The sequence below is a fragment of the Fringilla coelebs genome (assembly GCF_963513975.1).
Source record: "Fringilla coelebs genome assembly, chromosome: 1".
Lineage (NCBI taxonomy): Eukaryota > Metazoa > Chordata > Aves > Passeriformes > Fringillidae > Fringilla > Fringilla coelebs.
In genome coordinates, this window is record NC_140028.1 from 10,460,274 (window position 1) to 10,485,769 (window position 25,496).

At 39.4% G+C, this 25,496-nt stretch overlaps 1 protein-coding gene across 2 annotated transcripts in view; it reads left to right on the forward strand.

Annotated features, from left to right (window-relative positions):
- CYRIB (CYFIP related Rac1 interactor B) overlaps nucleotides 1-25,496 on the forward strand; it is a 96,414-nt gene that overhangs the window by 33,835 nt on the left and 37,083 nt on the right. For both annotated transcript variants that reach the window (XM_084201535.1, XM_084201534.1), the window contains exon 2: nucleotides 20,490-20,567. The gene's annotated coding sequence lies outside the window, so the exon portion shown is untranslated. The remainder of the gene's footprint in view (nucleotides 1-20,489; nucleotides 20,568-25,496) is intronic.

The following is a 25,496-nucleotide window of genomic DNA, read 5'->3' on the forward strand; positions in this document are numbered from 1 at the left end:
CTGTCTGGTTTCTCTCATGTGAGGGCGGTTGGGTTTGGTTTTTTTAATTTTATTTAAAATGCAGTAAATAGAGTAATTTGTATTCCAAATGAGGAATTTGTCTGCATTATTCACTCATAAATGTTAACACCTTTCATTTATCTTGGAAGTCCTTTGAGAAGGTTGTCTGGCTGTGAAGAGAATCAGGTTTTGCTTTGAACAGGAAAAAAGGTGTGCAGTTCTCTTGTCTGACACAGCAGAAGATGAGCCAAAGAATTGAGCTGTGGCCTTTGGCAGTTCTGTGTCTTCCCCTGAATGCAAGGCTTTTCTGTTAAAGGGTTTTGGGTTATTTTTCTTTTTCCATGGTTTTTTAGCTTTCTAAAAGGAGACCTAAGGATGTGACCCAACCTTGCACAAGGAAGGAAATATGAAATGTAGGCTGCTCTCCTGTTCTGAACTTACAGCAGACCTTTGCAGGGGTCTGTGTTGTTGCTAAATAAGTGTAGAGCTGCTGTACTGTGCATGACAGGGAGAGCATGGCAGTGTGAGTGTTCTGGCTTCATGGGAAAGGCACTGCATGCAATGACATCTTGTGTGTCACTACAACCAAAGTCACCTACCCTCTCATTTAAATCATCTCAGTCCAAAGGCGTATCAAATCCCATTCTTCTATCCCCATGTTTTTTGGTTATGGGAACAAAACTCACTGTATCCTTGCTGGTATGACAGGAGAATTTGAGGTGGTGGATAAAGGTGTGCAAATAGGAGAAGTGTGGATAGGAGGATGATAGTACTGCTGGTTCTCCATTTTTATAGATACTTCAATAATTTTGTCACTTATGAGGTCTGAATATGATTATTCCCATCATCTGTTGTTCCAAAATAAATTTGCATTCAATACAAATTTAGAAACTGAGGTTGCTATCATAAATATTAAACTTCTTGTTTTATGGTAGTTTTCTTTGTCTAAAACAGAATGCTAGCTAAGGAACAGAAGATGTCTTTCTTTATTCTACTTTTCTTAATATAGTCTGTGGTCCCAGGAAAGATACCTTCTTCATGGCATTACTGTAACTGGTTTTGTTTTCCCCTGACTGCTGGGATGGACAATGTACTGAAGTAAAATTTTATAATAAATAAAAAGCCAAGGAAAAAAACTAAAAAAAGACAGCACAAATCACAACTGGTGGTACCTCTGAGCCAGGAGAGAGACTTGCACAACCATACAAGCAGTTCCTCATGGCAGCTGAGGCCAGTGGCAATTCCCAGTACTTTGGTAGTAGGAACAAGATTTTGGGAGGCAGCTGAGACCTGGTTGATGGCTGATCCAGGACTTTTGCACTACATTCTTGCTGTTGGTCTGTTGTGCTCCAGCTGGAGCTACAGGGTAAGTGAACAAGGGGAGACCTTCAGTGAATTGAGATGGAAGGAGAACAGGTGGCAGAAGATGGACTTTGTTAAAGCTGCAACCTTGCGGGCTCGGTGTTGGATTAATGATCTGTTCAGGTGCCATTTGAAAAAGTACAGTCATCCAGGGCTTTAGGAATAGATTAAAGAAATTCCTTGAACCTTCTGTAGATCAGCCTTGTCCTAATAAAAGCTGAAGAGTCCAAATGAACCAAAACAAAACCCTACCATACCATCACTGCCTTTTTCTGCTTGTTTGCAGAGACTGTGTCTGCATGGATTTCAGTCAATGGTTGACCTAGTTTCTTGGCTAGCAAACTAACCTATATGTCTGCTTTTTGTAAAAGCTGGTTATAGACCAAGCTAATGTGTAAGGTGGTTGGAAATCGTAGCATGTAAGTGTAGTTTAGTAAACTGAATACCTTAGACCTTAATTTTAAGGAAATTCAAAGGCAGTGTGGTAAAGGTATATTTAATAAATGATATAGCACTGGCTGACAGGAGCTTTTTCAGCACAGGCTGAAGGAACTTTTCTTCACAACACTGGAAGTTGGCACCCAGTTATCAGGCAATATCTGTAAAATAAATCAGGCTGTTTTTTCCCCCTCCCCTCATACAGTACCTAACTGGGCTGTGGCACTTGCTGTCACTGTTGGTTGGAGAGGCTGAAGATGTTCATATCAAATGTGCAGGGGTAACTTGTAGTTCAGGCAGTCTTTGCATTACCTCTGAAGTGGTCCCTGGGATATTTCCCTAAATACCTGCTGTTGGACTAGGTGAGTACTTCGTGTGAATAATTTTGACTGTTTATACATTCCAAAAAACACCCATTTGCATTTATTACATGTGAGCGTAATGGGTAATAGTCTGTGCTCAGTGTCAAGGTCCTTTAACGTTTAAAGAGAAAATTCAGGGTTTTTCTTTGTCTTAGGATTTTAGCAAGTATTGAGACAAAGAAAGGATATTCCATGAAAAAAATCTTGTTACAATGAGGATATTCAGATTTAAGTAATGATTGAATTTATAATTTTTGTAAAAATAGGCAGATGTCTACTTATTCTTGTATCAGTGCTGAAAATCAACGTATTTAAAGCTAGTGGTAGTGCTAGCTGTGATACTGATTGTGAGATGTTTTTGACACCAAAGAATAGAGAGGGAAACTAATCACCTTTTGTTACTAAAGGCCACTAGACACAAATTCCTGTACCTTGTGAGCTGTTTCTGAAGTAGCCCTAAGTGAGGATCTCATATAATTTCTGTGGTAGTCTTCATTACAAAAGATGCTGAATGATTATTCATGTATCACTTTTCAGGGTGGAAGGTGATTTTCTAAAGCTGCTAATGTGGGGCTCTAATCAAACCCCTCATCACATACATACTGGCATCAGTCAACTTGTTTGCATTTCTGCTCTGCAAATCCAAATTTTGTGCCTGGGTTAAGCTTCAATTGGAATTTTTTTTTGCTACTGTGTACAGCAGGAGGAGCAGGTTAACCTGCTGAATGGAAAAGAAACAGGTTCTCCCTCTTTTGTTTGTGTGATGCTAACAGTGCTTAAAGTGGAGGAAGAAAATACTTGTTGATTAACAGCTACTGTAATTTTCAAACATAGCTGCACTTACCCTGTTAGTATTGTTTAGTATGGAATTGTACAATTCTGTATAAAGATAGTCCTGTATTTATTTTGTGATTACTTTTTCGTGCCAGTAGTGTTTTCTTTATTTTGTGAGAATACTTTAAAAACTGAATTGTTGATACTGATCTGCACGAAACGGAACTTGATGGGTATTGCTTCATGCAAGTGAGCTTTTTCTGCTACCAGATGTAGTTCAGGGTTTTTAGTTGTAGTGATTCCTGTTAGGAGTTAAAATATTGTGTAAACTGATTTTGTAGCTATTTTGGTGGCTTTGCTTTTTTTCTGACATTAATAGCCTGCGTGTAGTTCAGCATGCTACGTGACAAAATGAAGAGTAAAGGTGCAGCAAAAACTTAAATAAAATAGCACAACCAACTTTCCATTACACCTCAGCCCCAGCCCCTCAAGCTCCATGTTACTGCTGGGTGGGTTTGATTCCCTCACCCCAGTGCTGGCTGAGGGAGCCCTGCACTTCCTGTGTGGTTTTGGAAAGGTGTTTTATGCTTTCCCCCCCACACTTCTCCAGCTGCCAGGCTGGGTCTGTGACAAGGCTGTCTCTACATCCATCACATCTCCTGGGGTTCTGTCCTCATGGTATTGAATTGCTTGAGGCTCAGGTCAGCGTGGGAGGTGTCAGGGATGCTTTAGTCAGCAGTGAGTCGCTCTGGGCAGTGAGAGCAAGCCAGTGCTATAGTGGGAGATGCCTCTGCCAGAGCCAGTCCCATGGGGACATTCCTAATACCATCCTGGCTGACCTAGAAGCAATCCAGTACATCTCACTGGGCAGTGGAAGGTCTCCTGCTGGGTTTCCAATAGCTTGGATGTGGAGGGCAGCACAGTGTCTGGGTATGTTGCTGCCTAGAGCAGCATGAGGCTCAGCAATGACAAGGGCAAGGTCTGGAACCTGGGTCCAGGCAAGCCCTGCTATCAATGCAGGCTGGGGGCTGGAGGGGTTCACAGCAGCCCTGAGAGAAAGACTTGAGCGTGTTGGTGGATGAGAAGCTCAACATGAGCCATCAATGTGCACTTGCATCCCAGAGCCAAAGTATCCTGGGCTGCATCCCCAACAGCAGGGCTTCCAGGTCAGGGGAGGTGGTTCTGTCCCTCTGCTCTGCTCTCATGAGACCTCATGTGGGAGGCTGTGTCCTGCTCAGGAGTCCTCAGCCCAACAAGGACATGGAGCTGTTGGAGTGACTCCAGAAGAGGCCCACAAAAACAATCAGACTGATGAAGCACTTTTTCTTTAAAGGCAGGTGGAGAGAGCCGAGGTTTTTCAGCCTGGAGAAGAGAAGGCCTTGGAGAAGGCCTTGGGGAGACCTTAGAGCATCTTCCAGCACCCAGAGAGAACTTGTAAGACAGATGGGGCCGGACTTTCCACATGGGCCTGTTGCACTAGCACAAGAGCAATGGTTTTAAACTAAAAGAGGCCAGATTTAGGGTAAGGGAGAAATGTTTTGCAATGAGAATAATGAAACACCAGCACAGGTTGCCCAGGGAGGCAGTAAATGCCCCATCCCCGGTAGCATTCAGGGGCAGGTCTGAACAAGCTGATTGAGTAGAAGATGTCCCTGCCCATGGCAGGGTGTTGGACTAGATGGTCTTTAAAAGTCTGTTCTAACCCAAGCCATTCTGATTCTGTGCTGCTTGGCAGGAAGTGATGGCTTGGGGAAATCTGTTTTGAGATGTTTCTCTGATCTGGTGATGTGTGTTGATTTTGCCTTATGCATTCATGGTCTGGGTTCTGTTTTTGTTCTGTCGAGTAGTTCAGAATAAAAAAAAACCAACTTAAAGCAAGTTAATTTTTTGATTTGTGAATGTTTTGATTTGTTGTGTAGCTTTTGCCCTCCTTTACTATTAGGAAAGAAGCAGTAGTTGCATAAACACGTAGTTTAATCTTCTCAACTGGGAGAATCAAAATGAACTTTTCTCCAGCTAAAAATGATGAACAGTTTGGTCTAATCTGAAGTCCATCAGAGGCAGTCAATGACATGTTGTCAAAGGATGCTAGAGTTTAACTCATACTTATTATGCTTCATATATGCTCTGTGCTGCCAGGGGAAGTAGCTTGGGAAATTGTAGGCATATATACTGGTGGCAGTCATGGAATATCCTAAAGATCCAAGATTTTGTTGACTTCCATTTCATGTTAAACATAAGTCCTACCAAGAAGTTAAGCAGGACATCCTTCCAGGATCAGATTTCTTTCAAACCAATGCTGTACTTCTGATCCTTTCAGAAATCTGTTACAAATGTGGCATGTCTCTGCACTATAGCTATTATTTAAGACCTTGGTTTACTAACCTGTTGTCTCAAAGCAAATTTGTGTTAAGTACTGGTCTCACAGATAGTGCTGACAGAGTCTTCTGTTTAAATAAAATTGGGAATCACAGTCTTTGTAGTTGTGTCATATTCTCAAAGAAACACAGACTCTAAACTGTATCTTAGTATAAAACTGATATAAATTGTGCATGTAACTGAAACAATATTTTGGCAGTATTTGTAAGTGACTTTTTTCCAACTTACAAGGATATTGATTGCTGAGTAGCAGCTTTTTGTGCATGTGTGTAAAGATGAGCAGGAAATGATGGCTATGCCAACTGCACAGCAGCACATTTTGCTGGCTACCACAGTCCTGTAAAAGGTGTGTGGGGAAATGAAAAAAAAAAAAATTTACACATACCAGCAAATTCTTTTTGCTGTTATCTTTGTTGTACAAGGAAAAAATACTTTTTTTCTTCTTTTTATCTCAGTATTCGTTAAGCACCACTTGGTTAGACCTGACTTTAGACATCTACGTATAAAACTCTCTCATGAGAATGGACTGTATTTTTCTTCCCATGATACAGCTTGAAGTAGGTTAAGTAGGAGGTCTAGGCTTAGCTGTGTGAAAGATAGGTTAGAAAATAGGTTAGATAGGTATGAAGGTTAGAAAAAAGAGAAGAGAAACCAAACTAAAACTCAACTGATAATAAATCTCTGGTGTGTAAACTCAGAAGATAAGACAGTCTCGCTATGTAAGTGTTCATGGTGGCAGAGCTGAGTTTTTTGGGGAATTTCTGAGTACCTGACAGTCTCTGTGGTGTTGCAGTCTTTAAAGAGTAAAGCCAATGGGAAAGAAACCTTGATTTATTCTTAGGAGTTGGGAGGAATTGTGTTGAATAAACATGAAAAGTAAGACTGCAGTCTGTTTGGGTATGTGACTGCGACATGTTGACTGACTGTCGCGCTTTTTGTGTCAAGGGCTGTGTGTGTTGGGATTGGAGTTAGGCTGAAGCATTGGTGTGAACCACAATGCCTTTGGAATTAAAGGTGGTTGATGAAAGTTGCAGTTTTAACTCTTATCTGTAAACAAGAAAGTTGAGATTCATTTTAATGGTTAGATGATGGAAAGGTGTAAGTGTATACAGATATTAAGTCCTGCAAGTACTTGACAGGCAGAACTCCTCTGTTGTGTCACAGACATTGGTGGAATTTTGACTTTGGTGAAAAGACAGGCTGCTACATAACCCATAACTACATCTGCTTTCTTGGAACCAGTTACATCATTTACAGCATGGCTTTGACTGTGTTCCTGGCATGATAGCCTTCCCCCTTCTGATTTTTATAATTTTTTTTTTTAAATTTCCTGCTTTCTCAGAGCTAACCTTTCTGTGCAGTACAGCAATAAAAGATGTGTCTTCCTGTCTCCCCTGGGAGATAATGGGGGCTGGTGATAAAGTGGTTAATATTGCCTCCTACCACTACCTCTATCCAGTTGCTCCTTCTCAGCTTAAATAAATTTGTAGTAGTTCTGTTCAGAGTTTATAGTTCATTATGTTCATTTTCAATTTCAGTGGTTTTAAGTCTCAAAATCTTCTGTCTCAAGGCTTTTCCTCTGACAGTATCAGGCTTGTAAAGAAGTAGCAATAATTCTTACTAATCCAATCTCAATAAATGGTTGCCAGTGACAAGTTACTTGTGAGGACCTGAATGGGTTATGTCTGTAACTGTCCTAAGAAATTCTGGCACCCTTCCTGCTTTTAGATGTTTTTCAAAGAAAGAAAAAACTGGTAGTTCAGGCCAGTTAACCTTACTTTTGTTGGGAGGAGAAGTGGGCATTTTCAGGTCTGATGACAGAACAGATCTTTAAGGTAGGAGCCACTTATTGTCTTTCAGATACCTTTTATAGGATATCCTCCCATCAAAGCTGTGAAGGCAAATGCTTTAAATAAAAATTTGGAGATAAATTTAATCCTGTGATCTTTGTCACAAGCAATCTTCACTGTCAGAGTGATTCAGGAGTAACATGAGATTGATTGCCCTGATGCCTGCCTTTGAATTCTGTACAGTTGTGCCAGTTTAATATTAGTTTTGTATGTACTTTAGAATGTAATGGGAGACTCCCTTCGCCTACAAGGAGGTATTGAATTCACCCTTTTTTTTTTGCCTGTTCATATATGTACCGCAAAATTGCCTTAAATGTTTGTATGCTATCTCCTCCATGAAAGCATCCAGAAATGGCATTCCTTGATTTTTATCTCTTTTCTGCCATGGAAAAGAACAATCTGCCAAGACTTCTTTGCCAATTAAGAATACTCTTCTGCATTTCTTTGTAATTATAGCTACCTAGAGACAGTGTAAATTAAAGAATCTTTAACAGTACAAGTACATTAATCTAGACTGACTGAACAGATACTGGGAGTTGCTTAATTTCCCCTTTTAGTCAAGTTACAGAGGTAAGCTGAAAGCCTGCCTGCTCTTAACTGTGATACAGTACAGCTGTAAAAATTAATGTTTGGAGTAGTTCTGAGTTAAGAGATTTATAAGAACAAGGCTGGTAGCAGCAGATACTTCTTCATTTTCCCCTCAGGGAAGTGCAAAGTTTATTCATATTTGAATAATTTGCCCAGGGGCTTACGTCCCTATACAGAGATTTCTCCCAGACTTGTACTATTTGGCCGGGTCTCTTCTCCTCAAATAGTTGTAGGACTTTTTTTTGGTCTTTCTTAACTAAGCTGTGGATCTGGAGTTGCTTGCTTTTTTACAGTGTCTGTTTTAGCCTCTGAGTATCAATTCTATAAATAGGGAAAAGTAGACTTGGGTAGAATTTTTGAAAGCGGAAGCAAAGTCTTAAGGGTCAGTCATTTCAGAAGTGCTCATTTTCTATTAAAATATCCAGCTAGGCATTTTTAAAGAGTGAACAGGCCCAAAGTAAGTTTTTTCTTCTTCAGCACACTAAGGAGAAGGCTGAAAGCTATGAATTTGCATGTTGGGAATGGTGTTTATGGTGTTGACTTTAAACTGTGTTGCAACACTTGAGTGCTTTACTGATTTGAATATGCCTGATAACAATGCTTGCACACCAGGGAAGCCTGGTGAGGGTGAGGGAGCAGGCAGCTTGATGGCAGATCCAAAGTCATGAACAGTCACATAGATAATAGAATGTATTAAAGCATTATTAATACTCAAGCTTTCAAAAGATTTCATAGTTAAGAAAACTTTTGTGGAGCTCTGATTTCTGATGAAAGGTAGCAATAGATTTGGGTTAAAACACTAAAGTGTTCTGTTGCTCTCTGTAGAGCATGTTTCTCTGGGTTAACTTGGGAAGGAAGGGTGCTGATGTAGCTGAGTGTAATTTAGAGCAGTTTTTATGTAAAGTGCATGATGTTTAGGGTTCTTCGCCTCATAGTTTTTTCCCATTGTAAATATCTAAAGTAGTGTAATATGTGAAATGTATATCCTGAATTTAAGCATTTTATTTACTTACTAGGACTTGCAACTTTGACAGTCATAAAATTGATGGTATGAAATATTAATTCAATTTAAACTACAAATTCTAGAGCTGTCCTTCTTTTGTGGGTGCAAGACAGCAGCTTTGTGGGAGCCTGGAGTGCAGTAACTATAGTGAAAAGTTTCCATCAACAGCAGCATTCTGGAGAGTAGAATGTGTCAGGTATAGCCATCTGTGGGCTGTTTCTGGCTGCATCTCTTTTTTTGTCCCTCTCCTCCACCCCTTTTTTGTCCCTATCTGGTCTTAAGTGCACTTCTTTTCACCTTGTGGATCTTTTGAACTTCTGTGTCGCTCTGTGTGTGATGTAATTCTGCTTGAGTTTGTGTGCTGAGGAATGTTCCCGTTTGCCATTCCCCTGCTCTTGCAGTCACACGGCTCAGAGGAAGTAAAGTCAGCGTTCTGCCTTTGGGCTGGCAGAGTTAGGGCTTATTATGACAAAAAGTAGGAAGAGCTGCAGTTGGAAGGAGGTTGAGAATCACTGCCTTTAAGCAGTAGCTTTTATTGTCTAGTAGAAAACTTATAGCTCTGTTTTCTGAACTAAATCTGCTTCGGTGGCTTGGCACTACCCCAGCGTACCTTTTTGGAACAGTGATCCTTGACATAAGTGAGTGCTGAAGCGGCTCTTTCCCATTCCAGGCAGAGTGCTTGGTGGAAAAAGCTAAAAGTCTGTAAAATACTGTTTGATAATTTCTTATGATAATCAAAACTTTGGTAGCATGTTCAAGAGTTTAAGGTAAGGAAGACATTATTTCCTCGGAGTTTATTTTCCTACCACGTGTTGCTCTTGTGGCGCCATGTGTGTGCACCAAGGCAGCACCTGGGGCTCCAGAAGCTGCCTCAAAAATGAGGTTTCTCAGTGAATTAGTTCTTGTTATTGTTGTTTTCCAGTATTAACAGGATGTGATACCTTTTAGGGGAAGGTCTGTGTGCCTGAAGTTACAGGTTTTGTATCTTCTCTTGTGATATGCTGTATTTGCTGGTTTCAGAGCAGGCAGAGGAACATAGCTGCTCATGCCCTCCGCTATCTGTTAGGAAAGTGGCGTGGAACCAGAGTTATAGATGCCCCTTTCTGAACTATGCTTGTTTCCTTGCCTGGCTCTTGAGAATGTTTTTCATGGTCTCATGAACTGCTTAATGACTTCTCCGTTTTGTCATAAGCATGGTGTTCGTGATCATGGAGGATAGTCTGGCTGACTAGCAAAACAAAAGGCTGGTTTTACTTTTCCAGGTGTGGTTTATTCTTCACTAGTTCTATAGATTTGTTATAGACTCTTGTTTTATGAGAGAGGATAGAATTTGTGGATCTTGTTAATGGCCTAAGCACATATTTCTTTTGCTTGAAGGCTTCTTCCATGGGAGCAGCTTATTCTGTAAATTAAATACACCTACCAAAATGCCAGTTGTGTACTTACACCCATTTTTCATCTTAGGAAATTGTCCCAGTGTAGGTTCAGTGTTGTTTTTTAAGAAGTGTGTTCTAACTACAGGACATATTATGACATTCCTCTCTGATAATCCAGCAGTAGCCGGTGTTGAAGTTGGTTGATCTGGATGAAACTTTTTTCCCCTCAAGCACATTGTTTAACATGTGTGTCTTTTCCTTTTTTTTTTTTTAATTATTTTTGTTATCTTTGTGAAAGGATAGTTTGATCAGCAGTTTGGAACACTTGAATGATTTTATAATTAAAAATAGTCTTATTAAAAGATTTTTTTTGACTATAACCTGTATATTTCAAGTGAAGTTACTGTTTATCCAGGATTAGACTGGACTGTCTCATATGATTAGTTAACTTCTTACTGTCTGTAGGGCCTTAACTTAAAGGCTTAAGAAGCTCAAGTTTTCAGCAGTAAAACAGTAATTTCCATTATTTTTCAGGCTGATGGATGAGAGTTTAACATGAATATCTTTGCTGGATAGGAGTGCAGTATCTGATTTTTGGAGTCTGTATTGCTTCGGCAACTTGTGTCTGTAATGTGATGTAGTGCAGAGATTTTGGAGGTATTCTGCATGTGTGCTTCACATGGAGTATCCTCACTGACTGCCTGGAGAGTCACTAAACAGCCTCTTCTGTGCTTATGCCTTTATCCATTGCTGCCCTTACCAGCTCTCGCTGTAACAGAATTCAAAGACAACACACCTGGCTAAAGTCCTTCTCTTAGTGTTGAATGTTTGGCCTTATCATGAAGGAAGATAAGATAAGGAACTGAGGTATGGCAGTGTTAATTACCTGGAAACAAATAGGAAGTTGTAGTAAAAACCAGGGATCAAATGCATATTTCTCTAGTTACTGTAGCAACTGGGCTGAGTTTCTGTAGCTGAATGACTCTTCATAAAACGTGTTTATAAGATAAAAGCAAAGTTAGTAATAGGATATGGGACTCAGTTAGTTTCTCTGCAGTGATACATTAACTGAAAGTAGATCCAAGTGAAACCTTTTCATACTTTCAGATCTGGAAAATCTTAGTCATTGTTGGTGGCTTTGTTTTTAGTACTAGTTTTGCTGATACTTGTATTTTTAAGAAAATAACAATTAACACAAGAATGAGATGGAGGCCCAGAAGGCCAACATCCATTTCTAGATTTGAGTGATATGACAATGAATAAGTTAATATTTGTCTTGTTACTAAATTCTTGAAAGCCAGATTATTTTTTATTTAAAGACAAGAAAACTACTGGAAGCCTCTTGTTCATGCAAAGGTGTTTTGCACTGCTCTTTGTGAAGTCAGCCCTCCTTTTGTTTGTGAGCTTGCTTTGGTGCTTATGACAATACCATTAGGCAAAAGAAATTTTCTAGTTCAGCCACAGTGAGAAGCGTATTTTTATTAACAAGATTTATCGTTATGTAAGTCTTCATACTTCCTCTCTCTTGTTTTTGTCACATTCCAGTATTCAGAGATTGCTGGAAAATGTCTGTTGTTGGAAAGGTCCTGCTGTAAGAGATTTCTGCTATAAGAACACCCATAAATCATCCAGTTCTTTGGCAGTGTCTTTGCCACATAAGATGTCCCTGATAAATTGTGTGAGTTCATGAATGGCAATACAAATAATTCCATAGTAGGCAATGTTTGTTTTAGCCCATGCTGGGCATGGTGACCCTCAGACTAAATGTTGTGAAAGTTAACTAGCTTTACTTACTCTGAGACTCCTTCTGAGAGAGATATGGGAGCTTTCTGCAGTTGCACTGAGCGAGGCCAACAAGGCTCAGTCAGTCCTGTTAGAGCAGATGCTTTAACTTTTCTGAGTGCTCCTAATTGTCTGTGTGTGTAGCCTTCTGTCAGCAGCCAGACACATATATGGTGTGCAATTAAGTTTTGCATCTGTACTAAATCCAACACACCCTGTAGGCACTGAATCACAGTCCTTGGACAGATGAGCACTGCAGCACCACGTGATGGAAGTTACACATCCAAGGTGCATGTGCATGTGCTTCCCTTTGTACCTCTCCAGGCTGGAGCTTGTGCTGGGCTTCCGGCACACAATTCCTGTCACACTCTTCCCATTCCCACCTTTCTGAGGAGCCCTGGAGCCTCTGCTTTTGGTTTGGTTGAACATTAACCTCGTGTGTGGCAGTGCCCATGCTCTGTTTGCACGGTGTGCTAAAGGGCCCTGTGGGTTTCTCATGGACAAGCAGCCTAAAGCATGCTCTGCCTGTAGAGCAACTCTCTCATCACATGGTTTGCTGGAGTCCCTGATCTAAATTTGGAGATTGTACTAGTATGTGTAACCAGACTTGAAATTACGGTGCCTGGCTTCTACAATTTTTCCCTGGTTTTCAATGATATTCTTGAAGTTGGTGGTCTTAGGACTTTTTTCAGGATGCTTGAAGTGCTTGTACTGATGATACTCTTGCTGAATGTGCTGGCATCTGCCTGAAATAAGTGGTAATTGGATGAAGGGAAGCTGCTACCTGTGCATGTCTGTTGTTGGAGTTTTACTTAAATACAGCAACTTTGTGTCTACCAGAATTATGCTGGCCATGATTTCACAGTTTTGTGTGATACAGTTCCTTTTCTTCATGTGTGGATTTGAGTTTTGTGGCTGTATTTATTCATGGAAAGTGGTTCTTCAGAATCTGTTAGTCTTTCTACCCTTAGAATAGCAAAAAAGCTTTGTAGTGTGACACATCTCTAAATTTAAAAAAAAAAAAAAAGTTTTTGGTTTTGGGATTTTTTAAATTATTATTTTACTTCTGTTCCAGGATAAAGTTTGATTTCAAAGCATGAACTTAACTGCCTTGCTGCAGTCTCTAGAACATATATGTGAATATTTGAACATTGGAGTTTGTAATTTTGGTTAAGCAGTAAAATGTAAGACTTGTTCTTAAATGCTTCCTTTGTTACTCCAAATACAGGGTGATATAGAAAAAATTGTTGTGCTCCTGATTTGGCTGAGGTTGTAACTTGCACATTAAATGTAAAAAAAAATGCCTCTGGAGATGATGGCATCTGCAAGTACCCTTTGAACAAATATCTTGTGCTATCTCAGTACATACTTAAATGAGAGGATGTGGGAGTGTAAGAATGGCTTGAAAATTCATCAGATTTCCTGTGCAGAAACAGGAGTCCAGTTGCCTTTAATGTTTTGGTAGTGAGAAGCGGATGTAAAAGCTGAGAGTTGACAGACAGCCTTGTCAGGGTGAGACTTTCTACTCAAGGTCTCAAACATAAGCTTTGCAGTTTTTTTTTTTTTCTTTTTTAACAAATATTGGATCCTGAAAAGATCATTCAGACTGCTTAAGCTAAGAGCTTAAACTATTTACTCATCAGATAAAGTTAGGTACTGTAAACATTACTAAGAGCTGGAACTAATGCCTGCCTCTCTGTGGACTAGATAACAAGCTTGTCTAAATCCAGCTGATTAGAAAATGGAGGGGGAAAAAGGATATATTGACCAACTACCCAGAGTAAGAGCTTTGTGGCATCTTTCCTAGGTTGTCTTCCCCCTTCAGAATTTTTAAATTGTTGGCATAATGATGGGTAGAAGGGACACCTGACTCTAATTTCTATTTAAGGAGCCTTAAATTGATTGCCTGAGAGCCACGCTCTTCCTCCCTCCCAGCTGAAGCTGGGACACTTTCTAAGTAAGAATATGAAGGATGCTGGAGCTGGGACATGTTATGAATAGGGGCTTCAGGAGTGTGTCCAGGAAAGACTAAGCACAGCAGAGCCTGGTGAGAAGGCACTTTTATGGAATGGGAAAGTCTTCTGTGCTAAGTCTTTGCTTAGGACAGATCTCTGTCCAAGGGTCTTGCAGTTAGGATATGCAGCTTCTATCCTATAATTACAAGCCTTAACTTGCTGAAGAGTTTGTGTAGCTTGCTCATAACTGTAACAGTTAAAGCTCTTAGAAAGCAGAACTGGTCCACTGGCTCTGGTCACAGGAGGATCTTCTTTCATTGTGCCTCTGTAGGCAGTAGAACAAAACAGGACGGATCCGACGCTCAGTCCGTGTGTTAACCCCTGGTTTCTATACTGTCGTTCAGTGCCTTGGTTGGGTGTTGTGTATCCAAGGAGGAAACACACGCTAACTGAGATCTGAGGTCAAAAAATTTGCGGTGTCTGTACTTGAGAGTGAAGAAATATTCCAGGTTGTGCCTTGTGCCTGTTTCTCTGTATGGCAAAAACGTTTTATGATAAAAGAACTGCTCCTGACATTCATTAGAAGACTTATCAGACTTTTTGCAAGAACTCTGCCCTTCTGACCAAGTTTCCGTAAGTTACATATATGGAATTAATTGTCCTTCTTCTTTGTATTTAGCAAGAACATTCTCTCATTAGAAATAGGAAAAGATTAGTCCTATCTCAAGTCTGTCTGTACATACTTGCCCTTTTCACCCTGCTATGGAAACCTGCTCCATTACTAATCTGGAGAACATGTCATCTGTGTCCTGCCTCTTCATCTCTGAGTTGAGTCACTCTAGGACTTGAGTCACTCTCAGAAGAGTAGTTCTGTTTCAAAAGGGAACTGGAGAAAATATTCAACATGTTATTTCAAGTCTGGCATCAAATACATTCTTCTCTGCTCACAGTTAAACTTTAATCCTGTCTAATAGAAGAGTATTCGAATGATTGGCATATTCACTGCTGCCATGTTTGTCTTTGAAACAGAGGCATATGCTTATTGTATGGCTTAATGGAATAAGTATTTAGCAGTTTCAGTTTAGTTAGTTTTTTACACAAGAGCTACTTTCTTCTTATTGCTGTATTTGTAGTAAATGCAGATACATGTTCCTGTAAGCTCCAAGAAGCTGAGTAAATTAGGGCTTGAGGGTCAGTAATAGTCTGGTGGGAGTCAGAACTTCTGCAGTGTGAGCAAAGTCTACTGAAATTGGAGCATACACTATTTCCAGTTGTAATTAATAAATAATAAAACAAAAAGTGATAAGGATAGTCATCTATTAAATGTCAGTCCTTCTGTAATACTTAGTTATTTTTAAAACCTGTATTTTTAAGGGAAGTTGCTAAACTGTGCCACAGTACTGAACTTGAAGTACCAAGTCCAGTGTTTGAAAGCTGCAGTACAGCTCTGACAGGAGAAAGTGTTCACAGTTGGAAATCCCTTATATGACTTTGGAGTAATTATTGGAGGAAAAGCTGGTCAGTGTTCTGTTTGGTAAATTACTCTTCAGAGAATACATTGTGTTGGGCTGATAATACTTTAAACCTCTGCCAAATGTTTGCCATAGGACAAGGGAAGGTTATGTGTGTCTTCCATCTCTGTCTTTGCAACTCTTAGCTAACTGGGTGATCCTAATTTACTCACAAAATTAGCTTCTAGTACATGAGTAAATACTAGAGATACATTTTCAACCATAGTTAGTGGTTTTGCACCTCAAAACTGTAAGGACTAACGTGCTTAAGTCCTGTAACTCATGCTATTCTGATGAATGAAAAAAAAAAGGAATAGTTAGCTGTTTAAAATGGTGTCACTAGAGTGCTCCAGTGTTACGTGGAAGCACAGCTGGAGGCTTCTGGAGGCAAATAGTTTTAACCTTGGAATGTGTCTTTGCATCACTGTTATTAACTGCATGATGTACAGTTGAAGCTCAAACTATTGAGTTTTAGTGTAATTATTTGATCTTAAACACTTGGTTTCATTTCTGTCCTGGAAATAAAGGAATGACGGATTACTTTCTCAGCTGTGCAGAAGTGAATATCTGGAGATTTTTGAATAGTTCTCAGACTACCAATTCCTCAAATCACAGGAGAATTTCCTCTTTCAACTGAAAATTAAAGTTTTGGCAAAATATGTTCATAAGGGAAAAAAGTAGCCTGTATCATTTTAGCAGGATATAAAATTCTCAAGTTTTCTTGCTGTGGACCTATTAGTGAGTTCTGGTATTTTTATGTTTGCCTGTTTTTGTAGGACACTGATTTTGTTGCTTTCTGCCTCTTTTTTGCATAGCTATTTACTATGAAGAGTAGCCTACCAGAAGCTCTGCAGGGGTTATTTTGACTGCTCAATGTGTGTGCTCTCTTAGTCTGACACCAGAATGGTTTGTAAGCTACCATAAGCCTTCTGACACTTAGTTATCTTTATGGATCTTTATGGCTTATTTTTTCTTCAGCTCATTTTGAATACTCTGCATTTCAGATGTGTCTTAGGATGGGCTGTTGTGTCTAGCAGTCTGTTGTGATCTGTGTTAGGGAGGATACATCACCTTAAATCCACATTACTGTCTCTCCTGTGCTTTCTATGTTTTGGACTGAGCAAAATCAAGCACAGGCAAAGATGATGTGTGTAATGTGATTTTTAAATGTAGTTCATATCTATGCAACAGTATTAGGTATACAGGGTAGGTGGAGTTACTCCTAAATGGAATTCAGAGAAAGCTTTTGAGCTGAAATAGGCTGCATGTTAAGTTGTGAAATCTACATTTGTCTGGGCTTTTGAAGATTCTGTGTAGATTACTAAATAAAGAGGGAATAAAATGGCATCTCAGGCCACCCCAGAGGGTCACTTCAGTAGTGTCCTTGGGATGTGATTGTCTGACTGGAGCAAGGCAAAGACATGGAGTGTGGGCTGTTGGGTCAGCAGTTGAAGGTTGTGGCAGAATTCAAGGACAGACTGACCTCTGCATCTGTTTCCCTCTGCATCTCAGCCCTGAGTCGTTCCTCTTACCTGCTTGTGAAAACATGTGGCAAGTTCTGACAAGGCCCTTACAGGGGCTCTAAGTGTCAGTCTTGTTTTAATGGTGGCAAAGGCTGCAAAATTGTTTATCTTGAAACTCTATGTAGACCCTGCTATATCTGAGAATAACTGCCTGTTTTGCCACAGTATTTCAGCAAACTGTCTTGGATGGAGTGCCCTGAATCCCTCAGTAAAAGCAGCCAAGCCCTGTGTTAGTGGCTTTACCCTTTGCTCCTGAGGATGTAGCCGTTAATAAATTTCTCAGAAGTTTTCTTCCTTGTAACTCAAATGAGTGTGAAACTTGGAGGCTTGAGAAGCACTTGCTCTGCCTCTGCCTGTTGAAACATGTACCCAGGGAAAAGCAAACACTGTGCGATTCACAGAAGGCTTTTTGCATCTTTATGGTTAATGGTCTTCTTGAGCATGAATTTTGTATGGAGAGCAAGATTTAATCAGGTGCTCTGCTAATTCCACCTTCCCCTTAAGTGACAAAACTAATGAAGTAAAGGATGGTCGCTTACATCAAGAGGTGAAGTCTCCCTAATTTAGCAGGAACAGGTAGGTTTATTGTCTGCTTCCTTCTTTTGAATTCATCATCCTACAAAGCTATACGAGCACAGTTTGTGGAGGGCAGGCAAGGATATCTCCTGGGAATGAGTTTACTCTTTTGTTGTTCACCTGCTATTCTCATTAGCCTGTCAAAGAAACAGTGTTAATTTACTCCACAAAGGTCTATTGAAGTAAAGAAGATTAGCTTGTGAGCAAATCTTGTCTGTAAACTAAGATGGCAGCTAACTTGGTTTTTCTCAGCTATGCTATTTATACTGTAGGTTACAGTTTGGGGATGTGTTATTTTAAAAGAAAAATAAATCTCTCTTGATAGGTTTTATGGACTGAATGGGATTAATCTAGATCATATATAAGGAGTTGTTGCCTTGAAAGCTGTAGACATCTTCTGAAGGGGCCATGTTTTCTGCAGCTTTTTCTGTGTGTGCTTCCCCTTCAGCAGCCTTGTCCTTGCTGTGTGCAGTGCTGCCCAGTGCTCCTGTGCAACAGCCTCCTTCCTCTCCAGTTACTCCTATCACACCAGGCTAAATTCTTTGCCCTGTGCTGGCAGATGATGTGCTTCCAGTGCTTTTCTGGATGTTTCCATCATCTCTTCAATCCACTGTAACATATGGCAGTTCTGCCAGGTGGGATTCTCCCATCCAGAATTGCCCCACAGCTGTTGCTGCTGGCACTGGCTTCACTTTCTCCTGAAGCCAGGCTGCAGGAATGGGTTGTCAGGGAGGAGGAACTACAGCACAGGAAATACTGAGCAGCCAGGAGTGGGAGCAGTGCAGGACTGGAGAGGGCAGAAGGGTCTCCAGTGAGCTTAGGTATTCTTTTCAGTAAACCAAAATCCTGCTTGTGATTTCAGTAGTTACAAGGAGATTTAACCATTCGAATTTGTCAACATGATGCCATGTGTCCTGACAGTGGAACAGCAGAAATATAACCATTTTCCTGTTTATTGAAATGATCAATCATGCTTGGAAAAAAATCCGTTTTTGGTACTGAATAAGAAGCTTTTCATACTGCCATGTAGCAGGGTGGAAGGAAGTGTTTTTGATTGAGTGTATTGAAGGAACTTGTTGGGTTTCTTAAATGGTCACTTGGGCAGCAAGACTTTCAATTCTGTTATGGACTGTAGGCAGTGATGGAACTGCTCTGCTGTGCACTTGCCAAGCAGCATGAATGAAAGGATCTTATGGCTTCCATTCAGTTTATAAGATAATTGTTAACCTATACAGTTGTCTGGCAAGAGGTCCATGAATGAAGGGGACTGAATAGGGTGGTGGAACAATTGTTTAAACAAAGCCTATGCATTAATGGAGTGAATGTGTTTTGGGTATGTTTTAGATTTCCCCTTCTGCAAGAAAGAGAAATAGTGCTTCTTACAACATATGCAGGGAAAAAAACCCAAACACCAACACATTAACTTGACAGGCAGTTGCTTATCTTAGGTACTGCCTTGACACAAATTGGCAAAAGTTATAATTTGGTAATAGTACTCTCTTTTTGGTTTTGTTTTTCAGCTGTCTGTTGCAATTATTTGCTTCGATGCAGCTGTGAATAGGATCCCTTGGCTTTATTTGGCCATTATATTTGGCATAATATCTCAGAGTCCTTGCCTTTTCTCCTAGCTGGGCTCCTCAGGTTGCAGGTTTTTCCTTTGCAGAGGCGGCAGGAGGCAAAGAGTGGCATCTTTTGGATAGTAGTTTTCACTGTGACTAAAATCGTTCCCCATCCTCAATACTTTACAACTCTTCCTCTTCCCTCCACCTTTCCCAAGCTGGGACAAAACAGTAACTCTATGGTGTTTGTGATTATATGTTTAACTGCAAAGCAACATATTTTTGTTAAATGCCCATTAATCAGGATTACCTGATGTAAGAGGAACTGCTGATAGCTGATTAAATACAAATTAACGCTGAATATTTCATGCCTCTTCAGCTGGATTTGAAATGATATGACAGGGATTTTATATTTCTAAACCAAGCTTGTGCTAAAAACAGACATGTCGCAGAATATGCTTGACTTTGCTTTAAGAAGCAGAAAGAGAATTGGAGGACAAAATGGGAAGATCACTCCTTTTAAAGAAACTTTGAGATGTGAGATACTAAAAAGAAGGATTCTGGTGCCAGGAATACCTGAAGCAGGAGCAGCAGTGGTTTTACTGGAGACAGTTTAAGTGACAACACTTAAATATTTAAATTAGATGAAATCCTTGAAAGAAGCAGCCTTCAAAACCCCAAAGGGAAAAGACTATGAACCTTTCGCCACAACAGAAAGGTATCAGTTCTGGGCAGTTCATCACCCAGTTACTGTACTAAAAAAGGTAGGCTGCTTGCTATATAAATCTACTCCAAATGAGCTGAAGTACCCTCCAAATGCTTGCAATGGAATCTCTCAGTGCTGCATTTCCATAGGAAATGCTGTTTTGTCTGACCATACAAATACTGATTTTTCTAAACCAGAAGCTTAATTTTGAAGCAGAAAATCCTAGTAACCCTGGAGAAGTCCAGATAGGTAAAAACTTCTATTGGTGGCATTTTTCTTTAAGTGATGAAAACCATAGCAATGAAGTGCTTTTCCCTGTATGCAATGTATGTGGCACTGTAAATAAAGCTTGAACTGAGACCTACTTTTTTCTGCTGCAATTATGTGTAACCCGGCTCCGTAATGCAGAGATGTAATGCTCTATTTTTTGTGCTGTAACTATATGTAACTTAACTCGGTAATGCTGAGCTGCAATGCTCTATTTCTGATGCTTGTGATCATGGCTAGCTTATAGCCTTACTGACTCACAGAAGAGTTTGTAAGGATGCTTCTCTGTTTGCTTGTAATGTCACTTCCATAAAATCACCAAGTGTTTTTGAATTCTGCATGTCTCATTTGCATTCCTAAAGGATTATGTAGGTTCCTTGGCACTGCGGGATTAACTTTGATTTACCCCTGGCACTGGTTTATGTGATTGAAATACCATGTATTGTTTATGTTTAATGGGGTTCTTCTGTTTTTTCAGATTGTGAGGACAAGCTGCTGCATCAATATCTGAAGAAGGGAGTTCTCTGTTAAGACTTCAAGAAGATACTACTAACTGGTAAACACTTGCTTGGGTTTCTTTGCTTGTAGAATATTTCTTTGTTTTCCATAATATTTTAGGCCAAGGAGTACAAAGTATTTTGATCTGTTGAAAGCAGGTAGTTCATGCAACATTTTTTCTTTCTAAGTGTTTGTAGCTCACCAGACAAAAGACTCAGTAGCAGTGGATAATGTGTGGGCATTTAAATTGGAATACAAATTGATTAAATTCCTGCTCTCTCAGTGGAAGAAAAAAGACTGTTCCTTTTTTTTTTTTTTCCTGTAATGGCATGTTAGACATAGTCTGTTTGCTTTTTTAGCTGAGACAAATACTATGTGTCTGTACTGCGTTCTATATAAATACTATTTGTAGTGTGATAGTGCAAACAGTGAAACTTCAAATATAGTGCTTCATAGTCTGGAGAGAAACAAAGGGAAGCCTTAACAGAAGTCCAGATGCTTTGGAAGATGCCATTAATGTGCTTGTAATTATTCAATGGATGTTTGTTGAGGTCTAATTTTCACTGAGAATAATGTATGATAATAAAACTAAGGATGTCTTGTGAGTCCCAGACATACCAAGTCATGTGCAGGCTGCTTTTGGGTACAGAACAATAATAGGTTCATCAGAGAAGAGCTATGACCACTTAATAGCAGTTTGCCAGTCCTTAAGAAGATGTTGAGCTAGAGTGTTACACAGCAATTACAAGGAAACCTGAGAATTTAGGACATTGGAATGTCTTGACATAGGTAAATCATGTGCATACTGATAGTTGGTACCAGAATTACAGCTCACTTCTCAATTACTTAATATTGTAAATGAAGTAGCAGTTTTCCTCTGTAATTATACCTTCCTGTACACTTTCCATCAAGCTTGGATCTTACCTTTCTGTTTACTGCTGCCACTTGAGCTGCAGGGCTCATTAAATTTGTGTCAAGAGAGGGTTCTTTGCCCAAATGGGGTGATGTGGCTGGGTTCAAGGAAGAACATGGAAAGAAGCACATCCTAGCCAAGAAGAAAACATAAAGCTTTCATGACTTAAGCATTTACAGATGCTTTATTAATCTTCACTTGCCAGTTAATTTGCCTAAATTTTATAAGCAGTCAAGGATAACTTTATAAAGTTCTTTTGTGTAGCTGTTGCAGAGAATATTCAGATGCTTGGTTTGGTTACTCTGCCAAACCTAGATTAATGATAGGAAAGTTTTGAAAGCTTATAGTAGTTAGCAATGTGCATCTGTCAGAATGACATAGTAAAAACAAAGTTTTTTTAGTCTTTTTTTTTTTTTAATATAAAGATGACTTTCATAGTACAGCTGTTTCTGAGCAATAATTTCAAGAGTTTTTTTGCCTGTAAAATTGCAGTTCCTGAAGCTAAAATACATATGAGACTCATTCCTAAATACTGGGTTTGAAAGTGTATGACCTTCAGCTTTTAGGAGAAAAACAATCTCTGGCATGTTGTGTGCCACCATTTGAGAAACCAAGGCACTATATTGCCACCATAAGTTTTGAACCTGATAGTATCTGATAGTAACTTTTAGGATAATACTTTGGATTATTCTGATTGTATATGATGTGAATAAGTAATGTGTGTCTTTCACTAAATTTGAGTGCATAGCTTGCCCTGTACAGAAGACTGAAAAGCTCATAAATCTAGAATTGAAGTCTTCTGTCTTTTTCCCTACTTTGGCTTCCTTTTCCAGCCCATCATCTCCACATCTCTCTTGGAGAGAGAAGTTTAACAGGATGGCCATGCTGAGTGAAACTGGGTAGTTCTGTGAAGTAGTTCTTTGTCTGCAGCTGTGGTAAAGTATTTATCTTAATTCAGTATTTCCTTTAGGATTAGTAAGTCTTTTTTAGCTTGGGGTAGTGCTGCAGAAACTTAGTTTCACTGTTTCCAGCAGTAACTTTGATTTGGAAAGGCAGGAGCTGAGAGCCTGCTGAGCTCTACTGTGTTTTAGACCTGACCCAGGTTCTCAGCACAGGCCCCCAGCTCTGGGACAGTGCTGAAGAGAATGTGACATGTGGGTGCAGAGTGTGTCTGGGTCTGGGTCTTGCATGACTGGTGCCAAGATAAAAATTCTAACCCAGCTGGTCCTTGATGTGGTGCGGACCATTCCAAATGGTTGTGGAAGATGTGCATGCCCATTTTATCCAGGTGGTGTTTCTTTTGCTTAAGATGTTTCAACTGTCCATTATCACAGACACTGAAGGATGAGTAACATTTCAGTGTTTGCCCTATTTTTCTTGTATTAGCTGTTCTTTTTCATTATGCTAACTTAACTTGCATTATTTTTCCAGAGTATCAGTTGTTCAGAAAAGATTTTAGTAATTGTCTTCTGCTTTCACATATAATCTCTGATAATTATTCACTCTCCTTTCAGTGTTATCTCTTACATGCAGCTTGAACTTGTCCGTGTGCTTGAAGATTTAAAAATCCTTCCATGCAACATCGAATTGTTCCCCTGTAGCGATGATGGGGAGATGTTTTGAGCAAACTGATTAACATGTTGTGAAGTCTCTGTTCCAGTACTGATATTGCATTGATATTGTGGGTGGATTAACAGGTTTTTCATTTATGCTAATTTTAATAAATATGAAAACGCCTTCAGTATTACGTTTACAAAGTAAAAACAAATGCATACCTGCCATTTTCTTATTAATTTTGAGAAATCTTTGTTGTGGCTTGTATAACTCTTATGAAAGTAACATTTGTCTGGCTGACACATCTTTAAATGTTTTGCTTCCTCCTGTGAAGAATCTTTAAAACTTCTTCAGTAACAATGTTAGTCTTCTCGTGCAAATCCCTAATATGTGTTAAACTTAAAAAGAGAAGGAAAATTTGTTGTCTTTATACCTGTGTGTGTAAAAAAGGTTTGAAGTGAAGGATCTCATTGCAGAAGAGATACTGTATTTGAGTAAGGCCCTATTCCTTGTGTTTACAGAATTCTGTTTGATTTTGAGTAGTGAGAAAGTTTATATGAAGTCAAACATGCTGCAAGAAATACAAAGCTACATCTGTTTTGTTTTGCTCTGTGCTAAATGTTTCCTCTGTTAAACAAGGAAATAGGTTTTATAAATGTGTAGCTTTTAATGGCTGCTTTCAGAAGAGTTTGTTTGTTTGTTGAAGAAACCTGTGTAACCAACACAGAATGTGGTGACATTACAAATATTTCTAAAAGCTTTCAGTGCAAAGCCCACCAGATACCAACAGGGTAATGTGGGAATATCAGGGGTAAAAGAATAACCTGCTACACTGTTGTTATAGAATGTAAATATGTTAAGAAAAATTGCCTTTCTGACAGCTGAAACCACTTGTACTTCCCATTTGTGCCACAACTTAAAAACAATCTCCTTTGATATTGGTGCTCTAAATATATTGTTGTAGGTTTGCCTGTAAATTCAGCAGAGCCTCTTGAATTGATTTCTCATTCATGTGAAAGTGAGTTTGTGTTAAATGGCTCTTAGTACATGGAGGTTAAGTACTTGTTGTGATTTTGACACTCAAGATAATGTGGTAGAAATTCTGATCATGATACTGATATTCTACCAGCATGCATTTATTTTGCATTAATGGTGGTGTCTAAGGCAAAAAAAGAGGAATGTCTGCCTTGTTTTAGGCTGAACCAATCTGTCTTGTACTTATTTGCTTTATTTTGTCTTGGGGCTTGTTTGCTGTGCCTCGCTGCAATAGCACAGGAGTAGATTGAGATGTTAGAAGCTTTTACGCAATGCTGTGTTTTTTAAAGTTTAATCGTGTGTATTATCAATGTAAATAATGTGCCTGTGCTCAGGGAACATAATGTGGCATCTTTTTCTCCACAGTAGATGTAAAATAAGTTAAAGCTTGAACAAAGATTGTAGTGATCTGCAGATGATCAGTGACAAGACTTTTTTGCTGTAATCAAATGGAATTCAGTGTCGAGCTCTTCCAAAATATCTTTCCTTTACGTGTAGTAGTCTTACTGCAATAGTTAATAGAGTAGTTTAAAAATAAGTGAGTTTTGCAATTTGGTTTAAAGGCTTATTTAGTAAACTGTGCTCTGCTTGAGACTTCAGCCATGCCAATTTGTTTATGAAGGTAAAGCTGCTATTTTTCTTTACCTGTAAATAGTTGCTCAGGACAACATGAACTGTTTAATTCTGTTTGTCCAATGAGCCTTCAAATCAAAGGCATTAATTTAAGGGTTGTTTTGACTTTTTGAAAAGTCACTTTTAAACAGGGCAGCAAAATATGTAAACTTTTCTCATCAGAAAGACATTTGACCTGAAAAGCTGTGCTTGTTGAGACAGGTGACTGTGGAGGTTCATATTCAGTTTTATGTGGTCTGTTCTATTAGGCTAATGTCAGATGTTGCTTCTTTCACTTCCTGACTTAGAGAAGAACTCTAAAATACTTGTTAAAGGACAATTCTAGGTTTTGTGGAGGGAGGGTTGTTGTTTTTTTTTAACTCTGGAGGCACTTGAACTATAGACATAAAGTCCTTTAGTTCTTGTTAGTGTTCAGCTTACTGCTTGACCACATAACTGCAGCTTTAATGTTTAGAATCATAGAATGTCTCAAGTCGGAAAGGACCCACACAGATCTTAAAGTTCAGCTCTCTGCTCCTTGCAGGACTCCCTACCACTAAATCATGTGACTTAAGAGCATTGTCCAGATACTTCTTGAGCTATGTCTGCCATGACCACTTCCCTGGGGAGCCTGTTCCAGTGACCAGACAACCCCTCAGTGAAGAAGCTTTTCTTAATGTCCCATCTGAACTCCCTCTGATGCAGCTTGCCTCCCTTCAGGTTATCATGGAATTTGAGAAATTATTGAAAAGAAGCAGTGTGCAGCTGCTGAGACTTGGTGCCATTAAATTACAATGCAGGAATTAAGACCTTGTTGTATGGCTTCTGGTTTTTTGGTTTATTTTCCTGCCTGTTGGAAAGAGCTGTCCCTAG